This window comes from Bidens hawaiensis, unplaced genomic scaffold, assembly GCF_021521415.1.
Source record: "Bidens hawaiensis isolate Kalapana, Puna unplaced genomic scaffold, B.hawaiensis_p1.1 tig00037564_1, whole genome shotgun sequence".
Lineage (NCBI taxonomy): Eukaryota > Viridiplantae > Streptophyta > Magnoliopsida > Asterales > Asteraceae > Bidens > Bidens hawaiensis.
In genome coordinates this window covers 131,591-157,602 of record NW_027496551.1, presented here as the reverse complement: position 1 = coordinate 157,602, position 26,012 = coordinate 131,591, and the positions used below count along the sequence as shown (strand labels likewise).

The 26,012-nt window shown below is 37.3% G+C and overlaps 1 pseudogene across 1 annotated transcript in view; it reads right to left on the bottom strand.

Moving 5' to 3' along the window:
• The window catches only part of LOC143589445 (ceramide synthase 1 LOH3-like), a 41,695-nt pseudogene extending 18,456 nt beyond the window's left edge, over positions 1-23,239 (bottom strand). Inside the window, exon 1 of the transcript XR_013145286.1 lies at positions 23,087-23,239. The product of XR_013145286.1 is annotated as a ceramide synthase 1 LOH3-like (transcript). The remainder of the gene's footprint in view (positions 1-23,086) is intronic.
• Between the last annotated feature and the right edge of the window lie 2,773 nt (positions 23,240-26,012).

Genomic DNA, 26,012 nt, shown 5'->3' with positions numbered 1-26,012 from the left:
TGACCAATTGCTTGCTTAACTAATTATAAGATTCTCTAATAACAAAAATTTTTGTAGCAAATAAAGACTATTTTTATAACAAAACCAAAAGAAAATCCAAGTTTGTAGCAAATAAAGACTATTTTTATAACAAAACCAAAAGAAAATCCAAGAGAATTTTTTGCAAATAACCAACTAGAAATCTACTATAACCAAAAAAGTGAAAAAGTAAAAAGAAGTTTTGTAATAATGAGAACAAATTTATGCAAAGTATGACGTTTATACCCAATCTCTCCGTTACTGTGAGATAAACCTCATGCCATATAAATATTTTTTCGGAAGCAATGAGTGAGTCATATGTTTCGTGTGATTCAGAACTTTTCGCAATTATTCATTTCAAGACCACACAAAGCGTTGTATAAGGAAGAAGGTAATATTGTTACAATTCCCTCAAACCATTCTCCAAATTACAAATCCCAAAAATCCTAAAATAAAACCTTAAAATACAACACAGGACTTTTACCCGCAGATCCTAAAGAACTGGAAATGCATTCTTTCGATTTCAATTTCCTTTGCAGCATACATTTCGCAAAAACCTAGGTTTCCTCCAGAACTTAGGGAGAGAATCTTTCTCTTTAGCAATGAGGTGAAGAAAAAGTGGCGCCAAGGCGAACAAAGGCCACCATTTTGTGCAGTTTCCAAAAGCGCAATGAAAAGGAGAGCAAAAAGATACGAACGATGCTTAGGTTGCGGAAACTGGTCTCACAAAGGAAGATGTAGATAAAGTCAAACTCAGTCTCAACATGAATATACCGAACTAATGAGGGTGGGGGCTATTAGGCTCAAAGCCGAATGATCCATTAGAGTTGGAAGTTATGTTCTAAATAGGATTGAGGATGAACTTATCCACATCCTCGATAAAACTGGTCTTGACGATCTAACCTTAAATGAGTCACTAGGTTTTAAAAAAATAAAAAAATCATTTAACAATTGGGAGAAAGGAGCTAACCGTTGAAGACATCTTAAGACTCCCGACAATCAGCAGAAGTTGTATTTACTGTCCTCATCCTTATTAACCTAAATCCTTGAACCACCACAAAATACCAAATCCCTACTCACACAAAACCAACCCATATTACCTTCTGATCTATGCAACCCTTCACAAAGGTGGAGATTTGAACTTGTTACAAGCTTATTTATCACAGGTCACATTTTGGCTAAGAGTGTTCACATACATACATCACATGTATGATCAGATATAAAACCGAGTGTGAGTGAACATTGTGAGAACATGACGTTTTGCATAAACGGAAGCTCATAAAAACAAATCACCTTTTTATATATCATTGCATATATTCCTATAATTTAAGGTTGGATATTTTGTTCCCATTTTCTTGGAACTCTTTTGGGGATGTTGCTATGCTCCTAACTTGCTACTTTTTGAGAATATTTATAAGTAGCTTGCTTGAGGACAAGCAAGGTTCAAGTGTGGGGATGTTTGATGTACATAAAAATATACATCTTTTTAGCATCAAATATTCCCTAAAAAACTACAACTTCTATCGTATAATATAGTTAAAATAACTGCTTATCATGTTAAAACATATTTTCAGGTGAATCCAAGCCTCAAACGAAGAAACGAACGAAAAACCGAAGAAAAACCAAAGAAAACCCAAGAAAACAGCAAAACATGGGGCTGTGCTTCTGGAAACATGGGGCTGTGCTTCTGGAAGCACGGGGCCGTGCTTCTGAAAGCACGGGGCCGTGTTTCTGAAAGCACGAGGCCGTGCTTACCTATCAGAAAAGACAAAAAATCTACAAGAAAAGACAAAATAGCCGACAACTAGACACAGGGCCGTGCTTCAATGGACACGGGACCGTGGTCACCTTTGAGAAAAAGACAAAACGAATTTGGCACATGTCATAAGAAAACACGGGGGCGTGCCTACCTAAGCACGAGGCCGTGGTCACCTTTCAGAAACGACAAAAAGATTTAGCACATGTCACTAAAAAGCACGGGGCCGTGCCTCAGGAAGCACGGGGCCGTGGCGAGTCATCATGTACAATCTGACAACATGCGACAGGGACACGTAGACATGAGGTCGTGCTTAATAACGCACGAGGCCGTGCTTCTATCTCCAGACAACCTATAAATAGAGGCTCTTGTGCCATTTGAAGAGTGTGCCTTGAAAAGAATTCTATCTGGTTTTCTCTTATAAAAACACACACTAACACTCACATAGAAGATTTAATGAAGAGTTTGAAGGCTTGGAAGTCATCACCATCAACCATCATCATCATCATCCATCATCATCATCATTAAGATGGAAGAATCATCTTTATTTGGTCAGATTGTTCCAAGTTTAATCATGTATTTGTTATCATCATTCATCTTAATGTTTATCATCATGCTCATTATGAGCTAAAACTCCTTTTACCATCAAAAATCTATAAAGAAGCTTTGTTTTACTTGATAATTATACAAAACATGTGGTGTAGTCTAGTAAAGTACATGGTTATATTACAATTATCTTTTGATGAGAAATGTTTCACCATCTTAAATCACTAATTCAAAGTTGGTGGTTGTCAATTCTATTGGCAATCGTTCATGATCGATTCATGTTCTTGAAAGACAGAAATACTTTGATACATTATCAAAACAAGTATCCTTATATTGTACTTAGGAATGATGAGATATAAGTTAAGATGTATTTTTCTAAGTCTTGGTAATCCGAAAATGGCTTTGCTTAGGATATTATTCTAGTTAAAGAAATCATATGTTAATGGAATGTGTAAGTATAACCTACTTAAATCAACCTAGGGGAGGTTGTGTGAGTTAACTACAACCACCCAAAGTTGTTAGAATTGGTATTTGAGAAATCGAAGTCAATCCTAATCTTTCTATTTTACGAAACTACTTGCCAACTTAAATTGACATTCTTGAGGTAGCATGACATTAGGAAAGGATGGACTTTAAATGCGCATGTTACCTCCTTAGTGCCAAAGATGCTCACTTAAGGCTTACGGAGCTATCTATCATATATTGCTACGGCAAGTTTACCACATGGTTGAATATTAATTGTCAATGCAAAAATAGAGTGGATTCTTGATATTAGATGGTAACCTTCATATAATTGAACTACTTGTTTAGAATTTCTCGTCTTGGTCACCTATATATTATATATATGTTGGGTTTCTATAGGATTTAACAAACTTAGTTAACCGATTAACTAGTTATAATATATGCGGAAACGTGATATACAAACTAAACATATGAACAACCTAGTTTATTCATTTCAAGATTACCAATAATCTATTTACTAGAAACCCGAAGCAAGGATCAAATGATACGGAATAACTAAACTATCAAAGCATATAAACACTTACAATCTTAACCCTTTAAGAGTTTGGTGGATGGTTGAAGAAGATGATGATGTGAATGCTAGACTTTCAAAGGAAAACCCTCAAACGGAATATACCCCGAGCCTCCAACACGCACCGAGCTATGCTAGGGAGCTTGAACACGAAAAACCCGACACCCGAGCTCCTTCTTCTCTTTTGGCCGTGAGCTAGAGAGAAAGAAAGAAGGGAGTTGTGTCTTGTTTTTGGTTACTTGAAAGTCATATGAATCTTGATTGTCCACATGCACACATAAGGGTAGGTTTTTATACAAGTCCACACTCCACCTTATGTCTTTGCATGTTAATCATTTTGACCAAGTTAGTGGGGTGTGGGGCCCACCCAAAACCGGCCCCAATATTATTATTATTATTATTTTTTTTTTTTTTTTCTTTTTATTTTATATATTTTATACTTTATAAAAATATATAAACACCCCATCTTTTATAAACCATTTTATAAAAGAATACATAGTTAAATAATCATTCCAATAATAATTATTTGAATAAATAAATTAACCAATTAATTATTTAATACTTTCAAGTAATTATTCAGAAACCCGATTTTCTGAAAGTGTCGTGTTCTGTATTTGTCTTATAGATCTTATCTTAACAAATACATAATTGGTGTGTGTCTAACTCGTTATTGGGTATGACCCGACTTGGATCAAACATGACTAGCCACATTAACTTAATTATGTGTCTCGGGCATACGATATTCCAACAATCTCCCACTTGCACGAGACTCATAGGAAGTTAATGCTAATGGTGAATACCGCCTAACAACAGGTCACCACCCCTAGTGTGTTTGACTAAGTGCCATTCAATAACATCATCCCCTTCAAGTCCATACTTGATATGATATAGGTAAGTCTTATCATTACATCCCTTTGTTACTAGATGTCCTGTCAAATCGAAGAGACACAGAGTGATCATTCTCTCAATGATTTAACTTAACAGGCCTTAGACATCTAAACTCTCAACACATAAGAGGAACAAATCCCATCTTGACTGCATACATCCTTGTTGACATCTCGTATGATATCTGAGCTCTTTCTTTTACGTCATCGTGTTACCGAAAAACAAAGAAGAGAGTCAAGTTATCAGACTTGATGGAAAACCAGATCCAATATGCATCTCAGGTCAAAGGACACAATGATACTCGCCTTTACTCAAGGATTACTTATGATCAGTTGCACTAACTCCATGCAGTGATCCTTGAGAGCGGATCATGTCCAATATTTGTATCCCACAAATATCTATGAACCTTGGTGGCAAACCTATGCCTTATATTCATCACATGAATATCAACCAATCCGGGTTCATAATAGTCTTACCTTCATACTTGTTCCCACAAGCATGATCGACTACGGACGTTTAGAATAACATAAGTCATTCATGGATTAAACATGCAAAATTAGAACATAACTCATTTAATAATTAAAACTTAATTAATTTCATGAGATACCCATTACATTCGTTCTTATACAAACACTAAACACGGATTTAAATCCACTCACTAGAATACCGAAGTCCTAATGCACAAACATGACCCTCATGCTTTGGCCTATCGAGGAGCTTCGTGAGTGGGTCCGCAATATTTTGATCGGTATGAACTTTATGAATACATATTTTTCTCTTTTCAACTTCATCCCTTATGTAGTTGAATCTGCGCTCAATGTGCCTCGTTTTCTGATGAGCACGAGGTTCCTTGATCTGTGCAATAGCACCCTCATTGTCACAGAATATCTCTAGGGGCTCCTGAATGGAAGAGATAATCCCTAGATCCATGATGAACTTTTTCATCCATGCAGCCTCTTGGGCTGCCATTGAAGCGGCGATGTACTCAGATTCTGTAGTGGATAACGCGACAACATCCTGCTTCGAACTCTTCCAAGAGACAGCGCCTCCATTTAAGATGAAAACATATCCCGACTGTGACCGAGAATCATCTCGGTCAGTTTGGAAACTCGCATCCACGTAACCCTTTACGACGAGTTCCTCCTCACCAGACCCATATATTAAAAACATATCCTTAGTCCTTCTAAGGTATTTTAATATATTCTTGACAGCCATCCAATGACTGTCACCTGGGTTGTGCTGGTATCTACTTGTTATGCTTAAAGCATACGAGACATCCGGTCTAGTGCACATCATTGCATACATGATAGATCCTATTGCCGAAGCATAAGGAACATGCTTCATCCTATCCTGCTCTTCCTTAGAGCTAGGACTTTGGGATGAGCTTAATACGGTTCCTCTAGGAATAGGCACCAAACCTTTCTTAGAGTTTTCCATCCTAAACCTCTTTAGGATTTTATCAATGTACGCACTTTGATTGAGTCCGATCAATTTCCTTTGTCTATCCCTATAGACCTTTATTCCCAAGATATATGTCGCTTCTCCAAGATCCTTAATTGAGAAACGACTACTTAACCACGCTTTAACGTTTTCCATACTTGGTATATCATTTCCAAATAAAAGTATATCATCGACATACAAAATAAGGAACATGATTATACTCCCACTAGCCCATTTATACACACACGCCTCATCACCGTTTTGGACGAAACCAAACGCTTTGATTTCTTCATTAAAACGATGATTCCACATCCGTGATGCTTGTTTCAACCCGTAGATTGATTTCTTTAACTTACAAACTTTATCAGGATTAGATGGATCGACAAAACCTTCAGGTTGAACCATATGGACATCTTCCTCAAGATATCCATTTAGAAAAGCGGTCTTGACATCCATTTGCCATATCTCATAATCAAAATGAGCTGCAATGGCAAACAATATCCTGATCGACTTAAGCATCGCGACTGGCGAGAAGGTTTCATCATAATCAATTCCTTGAGTTTGCGTGAAACCTTTTGCGACAAGTCGAGCTTTGTAAGTATCTAAATTTCCATGCATATCGGTCTTCTTTTTGAAGACCCACTTACATCCAACCAGTTTGGAGTTAAGTGGACGATCAACCAATTCCCAAACTTGATTATCGTGCATGGATTGCATCTCGGCGCTCATGGCTTCAAGCCACTTGTCACAATCAGGTTGTGACATAGCATCTTTGTAGGAGATCGGTTCATCCGAATCGACCAAGTAGCAATCATCCACAAGAAATCCATATCTCTTGGGAGGTTGACTAACCCTACTAGATCTGCGAGCAACGTGTGTATGATCAACCATTTGATCATCTTCAACATCCTCGTGTTGAAAGCTAGTATCGACCAACTGTGTATCATCCAGTGATTCTTGAACCTCTTCAAGTTCCACTCTCTTTTCACTAGGTCCTTCCATAAGGAACCTAGTTTCTAAGAAGTATCCTTTGCGTGAAACAAACACTCTTTGTTCACTAGGATCATAGAATATATATCCTATATCATCCTTTGGGTATCCTATGAAGACACACCTGATGGATCGAGCCTCAAGCTTATTTGGGGTGTCACGTTTAACATAAACTATGCATCCCCATACCCTTAAATATGAAAAGGATGGAACCTTTCCATGCCACACTTCATAGGGTATTCGATCCACCTTTTTGGTCGGGGCCATATTCAAAATACGAGCCGCTGTGAGTAGCGCATATCCCCAAAATGATGGCGGTAGTGAGCTTCGTGCCATCATTGATCGAACCATGTCCAACAGTGTTCGATTCCTCCTCTCGGATACTCCGTTATGTTGAGGAGTTCCAGGAGGAGTGAGCTGTGAAATAATTCCACAATCTCTAAGATGACTTTGAAAGGTATCACTTAGGTATTCGCCTCCTCTATCGGAGCGGAGTACCTTGATTGTTCGGTTGAGCTGATTTTGCACTTCATTTTGAAATTCTTTGAACATTTCAAAGGCTTCATGTTTGTGTTTCATTAGATAAACATACCCATATCGACTAAAATCGTCGGTAAAGGTAATGAAGTACCTTTCACTATTCCTACTAGTTGGCTTGAAAGGTCCGCATACATCCGTATGTATGATACCTAACAAATCCTTAGCCCTTTCATTTGTACCTTTGAAAGGCTCTTTGGTCATCTTGCCTTGAATACAAGATTCACACTCATCAAACGAACCTAACTCGTTTGTTTTCAAAAGACCTTTCTTTTGGAGAGTATTTATACGATTCTTGTTTATGTGTCCAAGGCGACAATGCCAAATGTAGGAATCACTCAAATCCTTTTTGAGTCTTTTAGTAGAAGTTTGATATAATGAGCTATTTGAGGTATTATCATGAACCAATTCATAAATACCGTTGTTTGGTACAGCTTTAAAATAAAAGATACCATTAGATGATACATGCATTTCTGATCTTACAAATTTAAAGTCAAAGTTACATTGTCTAAGAAGGTGCACAGAAATAATGTTCCTAGTCAAACTAGGAGCATACAAAACATTTCTCAAAACAACTTCCAAACCACTTGGAAGCGATAAAGTGAAGTCTCCTCTAGCGACCACGTGCACCCTTGCACCGTTGCCCATGAAAAGATTCACTTCGCCCTTCTTTAAGTCTTCATTCTTTTTGAACCCCTGCAACCAATTGCAAATATGAGTTCCACATCCGGTATCCAATACCCATGTGTTAGAAGAAATAAGATTTAGCTCAACATTAATCATAAAGACATTACCCGAGGTATGCGCCGCATTCCTCTTGTCTTTTAGCTCTTTTAGGTAGACCGGGCAATTGCGTTTCCAGTGTCCGGTCTCCCCACAACCAAAACAAGGATCATCCTTATGACCCCTCGGTTCCATAACCTTTTGTTTCTTTGCCATAACCGGTGATTTGCCCTTACCCTTAAGATGCATAGGGGGACCCTTTCTTTTTGCTACCTTAGCCTTAAGATTGGGTTGAGATCGATTCTTGGATCTACCTTCATTGATCGCAAACACGGGTAAAACCCTTTTGCCCATGCTCGCCTCGGCTGTTTTAAGCATTGAGTGAAGTTCTCCAATGGTTTTGTCCCACCCGTTCATGTTATAATTTAACACGAAAGTGTCGAACCTTTTCGACAAAGAGTTAAGGATCAAATCCGTTGCTAGCTCTTTTGAGATGGGACAATTGAGCTTGGCGAGGCGATCAATGTAACTTTTCATCTTAAGTACATAAGTTGAAACTGGTTGATTATCATCCATTCTACATGCATGCAAGGCTCGAACCGTTTCGAACCTTTCAACTCTCGATTGCTTAAGGAACATTTCCTTAAGTTGAGTAATCATGTCGTACGCATTATGGTTTTCGAAATCCTTTTGGATTTCGGGAACCATAGTCGCCAACATGAGGCATGATACTTGAATGGAATCTTCCGTGAGTTTGACCCAATTCATGTATTCGACCTCAGTTCCCTCTTCCGGTTCTTCGGGGATAGGTGTTTCCAAAACATGATATAATTTTTCTTGTTTTAGAACAATCCTTAAATTTCGGAACCAATCCGAAAAGTTATTGTGGTTAAGACGGTCTTTAGCGAGAATAGATCGGAGAGATACGTTTTGGACGTTAGGGATTATGTTGTCGTCGACGTGTGCGGCCATCTGCAGAATTTTAATTAAGTTCATTTTAGTGTTTTACCTTTTAATTATTAATACCCTTTTTATATATGCAAATATAATTAATAATTAAAATCTAGAATCCAACGATAAACCCGACTCCGGTTAGGTGACCTTTTTCCCATTGTCGGTTTATCAAGGTAGTTATTCATAACAATTGCAAACCCTTTTGCAACTTCTAGAATTTATGGGACCGGTTCGAAATCATATTTCGTGTTGGCATGTTTATCCCATCAACACCTATTAGACCCCATGCTTGGGTGACCCTCTTCACATGGTTCTAATTTAAGTCGTCCTACTTGTATCAACTTGTAATATTAACATACAAACGGTTAGGTGACCTTTTTCCCATTTTATGCCAATATTACCTCAACATGTTAATTTACTCTATGCGGTTAGGTGACCTTTTTCCCACTAAGAGCTTATTAATATGTTAAGTGTTATACAAAAGGATGGTGTTTAACTTATTATCCTTAAATTTAAAAAGGGATTTTTAGTTTTAATAATTCTAGTTGTAAAACTTTAAATCATGTTCTAACATGCATTTAGTAACATGATATTTTGAAACCATTTTCAAAATTCTAATTTATAATAAAGCCATTTTATTATGGGCGTGAGACGGCTAGTTAATAAATCCATTTTATTAAACTATGTGTCACGTAATTACCGATAATTATTAGAACCCGTTTTATGCTTTGTTAATTAATTCTATGTGACGAAGTTGATATCCTAATATCTAACAACCACACAATCAAACAATCAATTAACAAGCATACACAATTATACTAGACACGAGCCACTAAGTTAGACCACACTTGTTAGCCGAAACAAGTGTGTGTCTTAGGTCCGATCCTAAGGGACACATGACACATGGATGTTGTAGCTCCCACTCGATCCCGCATCCAAATGCTTCGAGCATCTTCTTCAACCTTGTTGTGATCCATTGGGCTTGAACTTGGGCCTTAGCTTCCATAAGCTTCCACTTGGGCTCAATTGGTGGGCTTAGGTCCTTTTGGGCTTGAATCCCTTAATGGGCTTGTGAAACCCATTATCACCATACCCGGCCCAATTAGGCCCAAACTTCCAATTTTGCAATCTTCTTTAATTTTACAAAATCAAATGTCCTAATACATTTTTTCTATAAAATAAAGAAATTACAAATAACCTATTTATTACATACCCATATGAATAAATAATTACAAAATTACAAAATTGCCCATAATTAATTATTACAAACCGAAACTTGAATAATTAACTACAATCACAACATCAACCACAAACAAACATCCACATTGGTCTACGGCTCGGTCTAGTATTAGCAAACATAACCCGTTATGTCATAGGAACCCGTTCCAAAACCCCTTGCCTTTATCGGGCCTAGCCCAACCCATTTGGGCTTGACCCAATACCAAGATTATGGGCTTCGGCCCAATCAAAACTGCATGGGCTCGGCCCAAACAAAACTTATGGGCCCGGCCCAATATAAAAACCCATGGGCTCGGCCCAAAATCCTTATGGGCTCGGCCCAAAAATTTTTATAAAACCGGTTAGCCCAATAACCCTTTTTCAAGTGGGCTTCGGCCCAAATTCACCCGAATTGGGCTTCGGCCCATTTGCTCGGTTTTTTTTTTTTTTTTTTTTTTTTTTTTTTTTTTGAACTAAGCCAAAAACAATAACAAGATTAAATACAAAAATATCATGCATGTTAATTTTTGTATAAATCTTTCAAGGGGAAAATAAAAAACCGAGAACCCGAAGCTTAGTTTCCCGTATCCCGGCTCTTGATGCCATTTATTGGGTTTCTATAGGATTTAACAAACTTAGTTAACCGATTAACTAGTTATAATATATGCGGAAACGTGATATACAAACTAAACATATGAACAACCTAGTTTATTCATTTCAAGATTACCAATAATCTATTTACTAGAAACCCGAAGCAAGGATCAAATGATACGGAATAACTAAACTATCAAAGCATATAAACACTTACAATCTTAACCCTTTAAGAGTTTGGTGGATGGTTGAAGAAGATGATGATGTGAATGCTAGACTTTCAAAGGAAAACCCTCAAACGGAATATACCCCGAGCCTCCAACACGCACCGAGCTATGCTAGGGAGCTTGAACACGAAAAACCCGACACCCGAGCTCCTTCTTCTCTTTTGGCCGTGAGCTAGAGAGAAAGAAAGAAGGGAGTTGTGTCTTGTTTTTGGTTACTTGAAAGTCATATGAATCTTGATTGTCCACATGCACACATAAGGGTAGGTTTTTATACAAGTCCACACTCCACCTTATGTCTTTGCATGTTAATCATTTTGACCAAGTTAGTGGGGTGTGGGGCCCACCCAAAACCGGCCCCAATATTATTATTATTTTTTATTTTTTTTTTTTTTTTCTTTTTATTTTATATATTTTATACTTTATAAAAATATATAAACACCCCATCTTTTATAAACCATTTTATAAAAGAATACATAGTTAAATAATCATTCCAATAATAATTATTTGAATAAATAAATTAACCAATTAATTATTTAATACTTTCAAGTAATTATTCAGAAACCCGATTTTCTGAAAGTGTCGTGTTCTGTATTTGTCTTATAGATCTTATCTTAACAAATACATAATTGGTGTGTGTCTAACTCGTTATTGGGTATGACCCGACTTGGATCAAACATGACTAGCCACATTAACTTAATTATGTGTCTCGGGCATACGATATTCCAACAATATAAGTATATTTATTTTATAAAAAGTTCAAAAATCAACCCCAAATATGATTAAAACCTCCGATTAAAGTAAAACGACGATTCATCATTTGAAACATTTGTGTCCACGGATTGATACTTGGTTCTTACCAATACTATTCTACATATACGATAGGTACACTTGCCAATTTTGTGTGTGTTTAGTCTTTGTAGAAATCACTTTTATAAATTTAAAAAATGATCTTGTGCAAAAGCAAATCATTCCATCTATTAATATTTAACCGCAACGCAGAGCATACATTAGGTTCGTTGTATATGGTTGATATGTCACCGAAATGAGTGGATCCAGTTTTGGTGAAAGAAAAAATCTGGTTAACAGAATCTCGTGGGCAGAAAGAGGTTTGTTTTGCAAGTAACAAACCCATTGCCTTAGTGAAGATTCATGATGAACGGGCTAGGAAGGTTAAATCAGTCGGAGGACATCGTGACGTGACGGTGTGTGCACATGTCCTGTTTCAGTTATAGTTCCAGGTCGACAGTGGATTAAGAAAACCAACATTCTAGCTGTTAAAGTCTCTCCAGTAAATTACTTGCTGAATATGGAGAGTGTTTGTTCTTGGGGTATCCCAGGGTCCTATAGTTCGTTACTGTGGGAGCTGGTAGGTACATAGAACTGGTCAGGGAAATTTCTAGCCGTGACTGACGTGTTGGAGCTCCAGGGAGTTTCAATGGGCCTTCAAGTTAGTTGATGAGAAGGCGATTCCTCCGAGTGGGATATTGTTGGGTTTCGTATGCCTTTTGGTGTAGGCCCGGTTTATTATAGGAAGTCAAATAGGAGATGGGTGTGGGTGGCCAAGCTCAAGCCCAACCCAGCTTAGATATGTTGTTTATAAGTTATAAACGCTAGTTCAGTCTCTATATATACCACACTATGTACTTGTAATTATTTGTCACTCAATAAAAGAATACCTAGTTGTCACCCATGGACGTAGGTCAATTTAAACCGAACCACGTTATTCCTCGTGTTCGTTTATTGCTTTTGTGTTGTGTTCAGTTTGTGTGTGCATTTAATCCTAATAGGAATGCCCTTTATGAAGAGAGAAAATCGAGAAATGTTCCCACAACAACAATTCCAAAAATGGCTACTCCAAACGCAACGACGACAACATGGGTTTTGAGTGGGACGACATGTTTGACTATCTAAAAAGAAGACAACGCCCGCCGCGATGTGTTTATATACCAAATATAGTTTGACGACTTGTTTGAATTAATCGACCCATTTTATGTCGTGGTCCCTCCACATTCTCTTTCAGAATTTGAACCTCAAACTTTTGTTTCATAGTTGTATTTTAATATTATATTATAATTAATTTTAATCGTATTTACTTTTTTCATTTATAAATTTTTAGATAATATAAATTTTATAAAATTCCAAATTTACCGGTATATTATGCTTATTTTATCTAAGTGCTGCAATAAATTTTGCTGAACATCAAGCATGGTCACAATTTTATTGAATGTTTTGATATAATTTTGATCGAGCTTGATTTTGAACAAAATTAATATTGGCATGTAGATAAAATATAAACGTCTCAACAGTAAATTCAGATATTTATAAAACATTATACATTAAATGTTATAAAAGAAAAACAAAATATGATTAAAATTTATTGTAATAATATAAAATTCAAAATTACAACTTCAAAACATTTGTACGCATGGTTTCAAGTCGGGATTACAGAATTAATGCAGGGTGACATAGTTAACTGGCTGGCGGATCAGATATTGGTATTGCTGACGTGTTCGGTGACACATTTCTATGCATTGAATACACAAAGGTGTACCGGTAAACAAAAAAAGTAGCTTCCTACATGTTTCGAGAGGAAGATTTTACAAATCTCTAGTATACGAGAACAAAGAAAGGTGAACTCTCTCAATTAAAAGGGATATTTTAAGAATTTTCACTTTATTATTATAAAAGAGTATTATTTTAGTTTTAAGTATATTATACTATATATTAATTTTCAAGTTCTATAGTTAGGGGTGTTCAAATCCGGATACGGAGTTTCGGATATCCGAACATTTCGGATAGTATATTTCACTATCCGAATCCGTATCCGAAATTTCGGATATCCGAAGTTCGGATATTTGTTCGGATAATAAAGCGGATATCCGAAAATCTGGAAAAAAAAAGAAAAAAAACCCAAGTCACATATATTATATAAATATCTAAAAGTTCATTAATAATTTAATTGCTTTATCAAACTAAATTACATAAACGGCTTATGCAGCTACCTACATCAGAATTTGTAAACCAAATGTATGTGTCAACAGATTCATAAATAAACTAAATTAAGAATATTGCTTTTCGTTTCTTGCTTTTATGACATTATTTAAAGGAGAATGTTGCAGAAGCCATTGTCGGCCGCAAAGCTCCATTGGTGGTGGTTGGAGAAGGGGAGGTGAGTGGATCTAGGGCTTGATGGTGGCCGGACAAGGGTGGCATGGTGGTGGTTGGAGAAGCGTAGGGGTGTTCGTACTGGGTAGCGACTAGATTTAGGGAGAATAGAAATTGAATTTTAGGGTTTTAAAATTGATACCAGAGAAGTTTGTGGGCTATATGGAAGTTGGGCTGTTGGGGGCTTCTAAAATTGATATTACTTAGATATATAAAATAAATAAATAAAAATATTAATATCAATATTTCGGATATCTCGGATATCCGAACTATCCGAAAAGTAGCAGAATTGCTATATAATGTACATAAAATTATACATTTTTTTAGCATCAAATAATCTCTAAAAACTGCAACTTCTATCAAATAATATATCTCAGAAGGCTACTTATCACATTAAAATGCAATTTCAGCTAAACCCAAGCCTTAAATGAAGAAACAAGTGAAAAGACGAAGAAAAACAAAAGAAAACCCAAGAAAAACCTAAACCACGCCCCAGTGCTTCAAGAACCACGCCCCCATGCTTCTGAACACAAGAAAAGACAAAAAACTACAAGGAAAGACAAACACTGGACAAAGAAGCACGGGTCCGTGCCTAAGCAATCATGGGGCCTTGGTCACCTTTCACATAAGACAAAAAGAAATAGCACATTTCGCTAAAAAGCACGAGGCCGTGCCTCAGAAAGCACGCCCTCGTGGTGAGTCATCATGTACGATCTTACATAGCATTTAATGCAACTGTAACCCTGGACATGGGGGCGTGCTTCTAGAGACACGGGGCCGTGCCTACTTCCTCAGACTGCCTATAAATAAAGGAGAATGTTTTATTAATCAAGTGTGCTTGAAGAAAATCTCTATATAGGTTTCTCCTATAAAAACACTCACATTACACTCATATTGAAGATCTTGTGAAGAGTTTGAAGGCTTGGAGGTTACCATTATCATCCACCATCATCAACACCATCATTATCCATCATCATCATTAAAAAGGGAGGTTCATCCACTTTTGGTTAGATTGTTCTAGTTTAATCATGTGTTTGTTATCATCATATCTTTTAATGTTCATAATAATGCTCATTATAAGCTAAATTCCATTTGCTATCTAAAATCTATGAAAAAGCTTTGTTTTACTTGATGATTATGTGAAACATGTGGTTTCGTTTGGTAAAGCACATGGTTGTTTTGCAATTATCCACTGATGAAGAAATGTTTGATCACTTTAACTCAATACATCAATGTTGATGACTAAAAATCATTCATGATAACTCATGTTCTTGGAAACTAGAAAAGGTAAAAAGAATACTTTGATAACTTATTTAAGATAAAACATGGATCCTTATGTTGTACTTAGAAATGATGACATATAGGTTATGATCTATTTCTCTAGTTTTGATAATTCTAAAATAACATTGTTAACACGATTGCTTAGGTTATCATGCTAGTTAAAGAAATCATATGTTAATGGAATGTGTAACTATAACCTAATCTAATCAACCAAGGGGAAGTTGTGTGAGTTAACTATAACCACTCGAAGTTCTTAGGGTTGGTATTTGAGAAATCAAAGTCAATCCTAATCGTTCTGCTTCATACTTCTTGTCTACTTAAATTGACATTCTCGTGGAAGCATGATATTAAGCATAGGCTGGACTTGAAAATATGTGTGCTACTTTCTTTTGTGTCATAGAATATGTTCACATAGAAATGAGGGACTATTCTATCATATATTACTAGGACAAGTTTATCACATGTTTATTTATAAGCATCAAGGAAAAATGGAGTGGATTCTTGATCTTAGATGGTAACCTTCATATAGTTGAACTACTCGTTTAGAATTTCTCTTCTTGTCACCTATATATTATATATAAGTATATATATTTTATAAAAAGTTCAAAAATCAACCCAAAATGATTAAAACTCTCGGATTACATTAAAACGAAGATTCACTATTCTAAACATTTGTGTCCACGGATAGATACTTGGTTCTTACCAATACTATTCTACATATACGATAAGTACACTTGCCTATTTTATGTGTGTTTAGTTTTAGTAGAATTCACTTTTATAAATTTAAAACAATATCTTGTGCAAAGATAAATTTCAAACCCATTATAATTTTACCTACACCGCACGCACGCATCATAGTTTTTGGCGCCTTTGCCGGGGACACGGTACGTTCTAAGAACGATCCAAGTTTTAATTTATTCGTTGTTTATAATTGTACAAATTTTTAACTTTTATTTTTTTTCTTTTTACTTATTGTTATATTAGAATTATATTTTTTTAGGCTAGCCTAACCTTTACTTTAGCTTAATTAACTTATACCTTAGTTTAGTTTTAAATAGCTTAGCTTAACTTTTAGCTTAACTTGCACTAACCCCTAGCTTATATAGTTTAAATTTGATTTAACCCCATGTATGTCCTCTACATTCAGACCTGAGCTTGTTTCTACAATTTCTGAACCGGAACGACTCTTACGTCGGCGAACGCATAAACGGACTGCAGAAACCGCTGAAACAAACAAAGACGAGTCAGTAGACGCGACGACATCAGAAGGAAATCAAGCCGAAGAAATGACGGAAGCACAAAACAATGAACCAGACATGAGCCATCATGCCAAGCCAACTCTCGAAGGCTACGAAATTGGAGTGGCTCCACCCGATATCACCGAATATTTCGAAATCAAATTAAGCACCATTCATATGGTGGAAAATTCAATTCAATTTCAAGGTCTCCTCGACGAAGAACCTCTTTCTAATATATCTCGATTCCTACGAATCTGCGAAGCCTTTAAAATTCAAAACTGTTCAGAAGATCAGATCAAAGTCAAACTCTTTCCTTTCTCTCTAAGGGATCAAGCCTTAGAATGGATAGAATCTCTTCCTTCTGGTCCATCACTAACTGGTACCAGATGGTTAAACAGTTTCTCCTCAAACACTTTCCGCCTGATAAAACTGCCAAATACCGAGCCAACATTACCGAATTCCAGACCGATGATGATGAATCTTTACACGCAGCATGGGAGAGATACAAAAGTCTTCTGAGAAGGTGCCCACACCATGGACTGAGCGTATGGTTGCAACTATAAACTTTCTTTGACGCACAATCCAGTCAAAACAAACAGGCCATCGACCAAGTCGCCCGTGGATACCTGGGATCCAAATCACCTAACGAAGCATTTGAAATCATGGAGAAGGCATCAAAGAAGAGTTTCACTTACAACCCACCAAGATCTACACCAACACATAAAGGAATGCACCACGTCGATTCCAACACTCTTGTCTCCACACAGCTTGAATCCCTCTCTAAAAAATTCGAACAACTTCAAGCCGAACTATCAAAAACCAAGATCACCTGTGTAGGAACTCATAAGACGAATGACTGCAAAAACGTCGTTATGGCTATGGAAGAAGTTGACTTCATCTCCCGTCAAAACATAGCTTTCAGCAACAACTACAATTCAGGATGGAGAAACTACCCGAACTTCAGTTGGAAGAACGGAGGTAACACTTAAACCCTAACAGGATTCGAAAAAAGACCGATGAATCAATCCTTCCAGCCTAAACCTCAATTCCAAGAAAAAAGTTCCAGTAGCCATCAGAATCTAAGCTACTAAAAATTTGAAGAAATGTTGATCCAAATAATGACCAAAACAAATGAAGCGGAAAAGAAGGCCGACTCAAGAGCTGTTGATATCAGCGGAGTATTGTTAAAATATGAAGTTGACCTTAAAAGTCAACAAGAATCATTACAGAATCTAGAGACTCAGATCGGATAAATCGCCCGACAGTTATCTGAAAGACCACCTGGCACTCTTCCAAGCAACACAATCACAAATCCAAATGCGATAGCTAACACAGTTACATTAAGAAGCGGCACAACCACTGTTGCCTCACCAACTTCAGAACCAGTTATGGAGAAGGAAGCCCCTGACAAAACGCAGGAGATACTGATTCCATCAGGCACCGTACAACCTAAGGAACTAGTCCGAACATATGTTCCACCTATTCCATACCGTGGACGGCTGAAACAGGAGAGATTAGAAGCTTAGTACGGAAAGTTTTTAAACCTCTTCAAACAACTCCACATCAACATCCCTTTCGTCGAAGCCCTTGCTAAAATGCCAAAATATGCAAAGTTTCTCAAAGAAGTTTTGACAAACAAAAGGAAGCTGGAGGATCTCTCACATGTCACCCTGAGTGAAGAATGTTCAGCTGTCCTCCATAACAAGCTGCCACCGAAAATGACCGATCCAAGGAGCTTTACTATCCCTTGTCTCATAGGAAATTTGTCTGTTAGCAATGCCCTGGCTGACCTAGGAGCTAGTATTAACTTAAGCCTTATGCGGTTTTGCAAAACTAGGGATAGGAGAACCAAAGCCCACCCGCATGGGCATTCAGTTAGCTGACCGGTTCATTAAATATTCTTAGGGCATTGTTGAAAACATGCTTGTCAAAATTTACAAATTTGTTTTCCCTATAGATTTTGTAATTCTAGATATGGAGGAAGACAAAAGCGTACATCTGATTTTAGGAAGACCCTTTCTTGCCACTGAAAAGGCTATTATTGATGTTTGCATCGGCAAACTCACTCTCAGGGTCAATGATGAGGCTATCACTTTTGACATAGAAAATCTATGCAACATCCGCAACATCACGATGACACATTATATTGTGTTGACATCATCGATTCTATCGTGAGTTGCTATGTGTGGAAATCTTCCATTAACACCCCGTTAGAAACACAAATCTTAACTGACATCATCACTAAACCCGTTTTAGAACACGATAATCTCAATAACTATCAAGAAACATTAGAAATAGTATGTGAGATTACCAAATGCAACGAAAAATCAAAAACATCAATCGAAGAACCACCAACCTTAGAATTAAAAGAACTCCCAAATCATCTCGAATACGCCTTTCTAGAAAAAAAAGACTCTCAACTCCCAGTAATTATTTCATCTAACCTTTCTAAATAAGAGAAAGACGAACTTCTTAAGGTTCTCAAAAACCATAAGAAGGCCATCGCATGGAAGATCATGGATATCAAGGGCATTAGTCCCTCTGTTTGCACTCACAAAATTCTCATGGAGGAAGAATACAAACCCGTGGTCCAACATCAAAGACGTCTCAATCCCAAAATGCAAGATGTGGCGAAAAATGAAGTAATCAAACTCCTTGATGCCAGATTAATCTACCCAATATCAGATTCACATTGGGTTAGTCCAGTTCAAGTAGTACCCAAGAAGGGAGGAATGACAGTTGTAATGAACAAGAAGGACGAGGTAATTCCAATGAGGACCATCACAGGCTGGCGAGTATGCATTGTCTACCGGAAACTTAATGACGCCACAAGAAAAGATCATTTCCACTTCCTTTTATCGATCAAATGCTTGAACGTTTATCTGGAAAAATGTTCTATTGTTTTCTTGATGGATTCTCAGGATACTTTCAAATTCCAATTACTCCTGAAGATTAGGAGAAGACCACCTTTACATGTCCGTATGGAACTTTCGCGTACCGAAGAATGCCGTTTGGACTATGTAATACTCCAGCCACTTTCCTACGTTGCATGGTGGCCATCTTTTATGAAATGATCGAACACTCTATGGAAGTTTTCATGAATGACTTCTCAGTCTTTGGAGACTCCTTCGATCATTGTTTGAGAAACCTAGACAAAATGTTAGCTAGGTGTGAAGAAGTTAATTTTGTACTCAACTGGGAAAAATGCCACTTTATGGTCAGAGAGGGCATTGTTCTTGGTCATAAGATATCCAAAGCAGGATTAGAAGTTGATAGGGAAAAAATCGAAACCATCTCTAAACTTCCGCCACCAACTTCAGTCAAGGCTATTAGAATTATTCTAGGTCATGCAGGATTCTATCGTCATTTCATAAAAGACTTCTCCAAAATCACTAGACCTATGACCAAACTTCTGGAGAAAGACGCACCTTTCGTCTTCTCTGAATAATGTGTTGAATCATTCAACATATTAAAAGACAAACTTGTCAACGCACCAATTATGACTACACCATATTGGACCCTTCCATTCGAAATCATGTGCGATGCAAGTGACTTTGCAGTTGGAGTCGTACTCGGACAAGGCAAAGAAAAACATTTTTACCCAATTTACTAAGCTAGTAAAACTCTTAATGATGCACATGAAAATTACACCACAACAGAAAAAGAGTTATCAGCAGTAGTTTTTGCCTTTGAATAATTTAGATCATACTTAGTTCTTTCCAAAACCATAGTTTACACTGACCATGCCGCCATACGCTACCTCTTCAACAAGCAAGATACAAAACCCAGACTTATCCGATGGATTTTACTATTCCAAGAGTTCGATATAGAGGTCAAGGACAAGAAAGTAGCAGAGAATGTAGCCGCATACCATCTTTCACGCTTAGAATGCTCAGCTTCAAAAGGACATCACGAGGAAATTATCAATGATAACTTTCCACATGAAGTTCTCATGCATATCCAAGCAGTTATGCAAAAGGAGGATGAAAGCCCTTGGTTTGCCGATTTCGCAAACTATTTAGCCTATAGAATCCTAAGAAAAGGGCTAACTCATCAACTTGTTTAGGATAGGTGCCGATCAGGTTGTTCGCAGGTGTGTATCAGGAAAGGAAGTCTTAGATATTCTCAAACACTGCCATGAAGGACCTACTGGAGGACACCACAGTACCGCCACCACAGTCAGCAAAGTGTTTGATGCAGGATTTTTCTGGCCTGCCATATATAAGGACACACATACTTTAATCCAAGTAGGCGATGCTTGTCAAAAAGCCGGAAACATCTCAGCCAAAAATGAGATGGCTCAAAAAGGCATTCAAATTTGTGAAGTCTTTGATGTACGGGGGATAGATTTCATGGGCTCATTTCCTAACTCGTTCGGAAATAAGTACATCCTTGTAGTAGTCGACTACGTATCTAAATGGGTAAAAGCACAAGCTCTTCCTACAAATGATGCTCGAGTAGTTGTACATTTTCTGAAGAGGTTATTTTCACGTTCCGGCACTCCGAAAACCCTAATTAGCGACAGAGGTACCCACTTTTTTAACGCTTTAATGGACAAAGTCTTAGCACGATATGGAGTTTACCACCGATTGGCAACACCATATCACCTGCAGACTAGTGAGCAAGTAGAGGTCTCGAATCGGGGGATTAAGAGGATTCTCGAAAAAACTATAGGAATGAATCGCAAAAATTGGGCAGAAAAGTTAGATGACGCTTTGTGGGCCCTTAGGACATCCTACAAAACCCCCATAGGAACAACATCTTTCAAACTCATTTATGGGAAAGCATGTCATCTAACAGTAGAACTAAAGCTCAAAGCTTACTGGGCTCTCAGAGCAGTGAATTATGATCTAATGTCCACCGGTAAAAACCGGGAGGATCAAATTCACGAGCTAGAAGAACTAAGGGAACTGGCCTATGAAAACTCCTGGTCTTACAAAGAAAAGACTAAATGTCTACACGACTCCCATTTGAAGGGAAACAAAAAGTTTTAAGTTGGCGATCGAGTGCTGTTATATAACACACATTTACGTCTTTTTCTAGGAAAACAGAAATCTCGCTAGACATGTCCATATGTAGTTGAATCATTTTTTGACTATGAGATAGTTGAGATCTCAGATTCTAACGGCCACAAGTTCAAAGTCAATGGACATCGATTAAAACCATACATCGATGGGCCATTCGAAGAGGTTTCGGAGGTAGTAATCCTCCGCCCAAACCATTGAACATGCAAGAAGAAGGGTCTGGCCAAGACCTTCGTTAAATATGTTACTTTGTTTTCTTTTATATATATATATATATATATATATATATATATATTATGTGTCTAAAAACACGGGGGCGTGCTCCTAGAAGCACGGTCCCATGCAAAAAAGTACGGGCCGAAATCTTCGCTGCAAAAATCTCAGTCAGACTGGTTCGTAACAGAATTGTCAGACAGAAAACACGGGGCCATGCTTCTAAAAGCACGGGGCCGTGCCCGAAAATTGCTTGGCTATAAATTGAATCTCTTTCCAATGCATTTCTTGCACCAAACCAAAACCATACACTCTCCCTGAATTCAAAATGCCTACTTAGATAAATGAAGAATTTCCATTCCTCATCAACAGAGGAACGAAACCCGACACGTATCCAAAACCGAGCTTCTCATGAAATTGCAAAAAACTCATCAAGGAACTCACCGAGATGAATCTCCTTGCGGAGATGCGTCTCATCAACTCACCGAACCTGTGGAGAGTATGAAAATGGAGCTTCGAGACATCAACGAACAACTCCAATCTAAAGTTTCCCGCTTCACGTACTTTTCTCCGCCCGGACCATTCGACGGAGGAGAACCTTTCGGTGGGATGTAGAGACATTAGTTTCATGTTTTCATGTTTAAACAAGTGCATTAGGTACAATGTTTTAGGACCCTCGGGCTTAACCTGAGTAAATTCATGTTTTTAGGAAAACCGGGCTTATCCTGTAATTGTTTTAGGACTTTTAAATTTAATGAAAAGTAATCTTAGGATGATCAAACTGTTAAAGTAACATGCTAAACATCATTAAAAAAAATCCGGCTCTCGCGTTTGGATGAAAAATCAAAGAAATTTTCAGTGACAAAAAGCATGGGGTGCTTCTTGAAGCACGGGGCCGTGGTCACCCTAGAATCTTCAGCTTGATACGCACTGACTCAGTACAATTCTCTGTATCAGAAACATTTATTCCCCTAGCAGCACAGGGTCGTGCTCCAAGAAGCATGGGGTCGTTCTCGACGTTACAATTCCTATATAATGCATGCAAAATTCACTATTCCATTCATACCAAACACAAGTTTACAAAAATGGAAGTGAGAAGGAGCAAGAATGGTGATTCTTCCTCAAACCTTGAGGAAGAAATATTGAGGCTCCAAAGCATTGTTAGGGACCAAGTCTAAAGTAACATCCAAGCTGAAGCTCGCCTAATCGAGCTAACCAACAAAGTCGAACTGCTTCTATTCAAGAACTTCCACATCGTCGAAAGTCATAACAAAGATGTGGACTTCAAGCTCAATTATCTTAACCGAGAGATCGCTAAGCTCGAAAAAAAGCTTTTCGAGCTCTTGGAAGCTAGATGAGCCTCGCCACACATTCAAGATTTGTTCGGGAATGGTGGTCATTAGTAGTTCGGACCTTGTCTTGCTTGGAGTTACTGTTGGTAGTTTTATGTTTTAGAGATTCGGGATTGTTATCTTACTTTTCTTTCTACTATGTTTTAATTATGTTTTTATGTTTAATGAAGATTAGGACTTTTAATTTCTATCTTAACTTTAATCCTTAAAGAAAAGTCAGTTAACAAAATGAACCAGCTCGACAAATAAACAGCAAAATAAAGAAAAACTGACTGTTACCTGCAGCACGGTACGGTGCTTCAAAAAGCACGGGGTCGTGCCTCTGTCTACAGTACAGTTACGTTTTTTTTCCAATAAAATAACATTTTCACTCACTTAACCCTAAAACCAACTTCTCCTACAACTGAAAACCGACGCCTCTATACCTATTACTCGATCCTTTGCTTCAAATCTTTGATTTCCAACCAAATGTATGTTAATTTGGTGAATCTATTGTCCAAATCCATCATTCTAGGTCTTAAATAAACCCTAAATCTCACCAATTGATGAAATCAGTTCTGAACCCGAAAAATAGATGGTTTAATTGTTTAAATTTAGGATAGTGATTTGTTAGATAGATTTACACTTAAGCTTTGTTGAGAAATTCGGGTTCGGATTTTGGATGATTTGTTTAACAAATTGAACTCGAATGATATGTTAAACCGGTTGGAATCGCAAGATAGAGTCTTGACAATGGTAGAATTAGGATTAAAAACACGGGATGTGCTTTGCAAAACACGACCCGTGGACAACTTCTATTCAAAAAAAGTGAAAATCAGAAAACTGGTTAAACTGCCAAGGACCCTCAGCATACGGCACCGTGGTTTTGTAGTCTGTTCCAGGTTTTCAGCAATTTTTTATAAAATTGAACTAATCTGAGTATAAATTGTAGATGGCTGAGTACAGTGATTGTTTGTGCACGGTTATGGTGTCCGTAGCAATCGAATACGTTATAGATAGTCTAGATTATATATTTATTGTAAAATGGTCATTCGCTATGGTTTGTATAGCGAATGGGTCCATTCATTAGTTATCTAGGCTATTCGTTAAGTTATTACCACTCGTTATGAAGGCATAACGAATGGTGTCTCATTCGTTATGAAGATATAACGAGTGAGGCTAACTTAACGAATGGAGCTTCGGCCTATTAATAGGAAGCTCATGTTCATAAATTAGAGAGTGAGAGAGAGATCTAGATCTAAGTTATTCTTTCCATAAGTTATTATTCTCTCCATAATGTATTTATCCTAAATTATCAATAAAGTATTTATAAACTTATCGATCGATCTCATGTTTCTAGTGTCGATGTATCGGGTTAGCGGCTAGATCCGGGCTCTATGATGTTCACTCAATTGGTATCGGAGCAGAAGGCTGCTCTCGATGCATCGATTAAGGTATTAAATCTATGTTTATTTGTGTTCTTCATGTTCATCGGATTTTGGTTAGATCTGGATTAAATTAGTGTGTTAATGGTGGAATTGATGGTGAATTCGTGTTTATTGATGGAAGATGAAGCTTCTTGTGTAATTTGGTGTTAAATTATGGTGAATTGAGTGATTCACCATGGAAGAGTATGGTTTCTGTTTGATCGGATTTGGATCAAATCAATGGTTGTGATGTTAAATGGACGATGGATTCGTGTTTAGGACGATGGATTCATGTTTGATTGAAAGCAAGAAAGTAATGTTAAAGTTCTAATTCCGTAACTTTAACTTACTTAAAGGGGATTGTTGAGGAAACGACCACTCGTTTCAATCAATAATTGCAAAAATGAACAAATTAAAGATGGAACCTTCTGAATCTGATAAGATTGATACAGTTAACAATGCTTTACCTAGTTCTTACTCAACATTCCTGATGGTGTTGAAGGAGAATAATTATTTCAAACGAAGATAAGAACTTGGTATGAGAACTTGGTTGGTAGTAAAATTGCCACGAGTGAGTTAACCGATGAAGATTATGACCAAATCGACCCTGATGATTTGGAGCTCATGGATTTAAAGTGAAACATGGCAATGATAGTAAGAAAAATGAAGAAGTTCATGCAAAGAACTGGTAAAGTTCTTCCATCGTTGAACAAGAGGGTTGGGTTTGATAAGCTGAAAGTTAAGTGTTATAACTGCCAAGAGTTTGGACACTTTGCCAAAGAGTGTGACAAACCAAAGATGGAGTACACTGGTCCTCGAAGCCAAGATAGAAGTTCTTATGTGAAAAAGAGTAATGATACTGATAAGCCTTCTGGAACTAAACCGTCTGCTTCTGGATCACAAGCTTTTCTCTCTGCTGCTGATGGAACTGATTGGACTCAAAGGTTGTTATGCAATGATAATCAAGCAAATTTGGCGATGTTAGAGATGAATGAAAGCTTTCAATATGCAAGTAGGAATGAGCTATCTTCTGACAATGACACTGAGTCTGATTCTGATGATTCATGTGAAATGCAGCCAACCACGTTTGCTTGTATGGCCAAAATTGATGAGGTTAGTTCTTCTGCTTCTAATTCAGTTAATATATCTGTTAATGTGCCTTGTGTGAATTGTAAGACATTTAAGCCTAAGTTAGAATCATTGAAAGATCATAATGACCGTTTAGTGAATGAAATTGCTTCGCTTAAGGATACTTATAGACAATCTTTAGAATCTCAGATGAGATCTAGGGAGAAAACTGAAGCATTGTCTACAAGTAATCATGATCTCAAAGCTGAATTGTCGGTTAAAATGACAATTAATGATCCGAAATTTCAAGAAATCTTGAAACATCGATCTAAGATAACTGAGCTTAA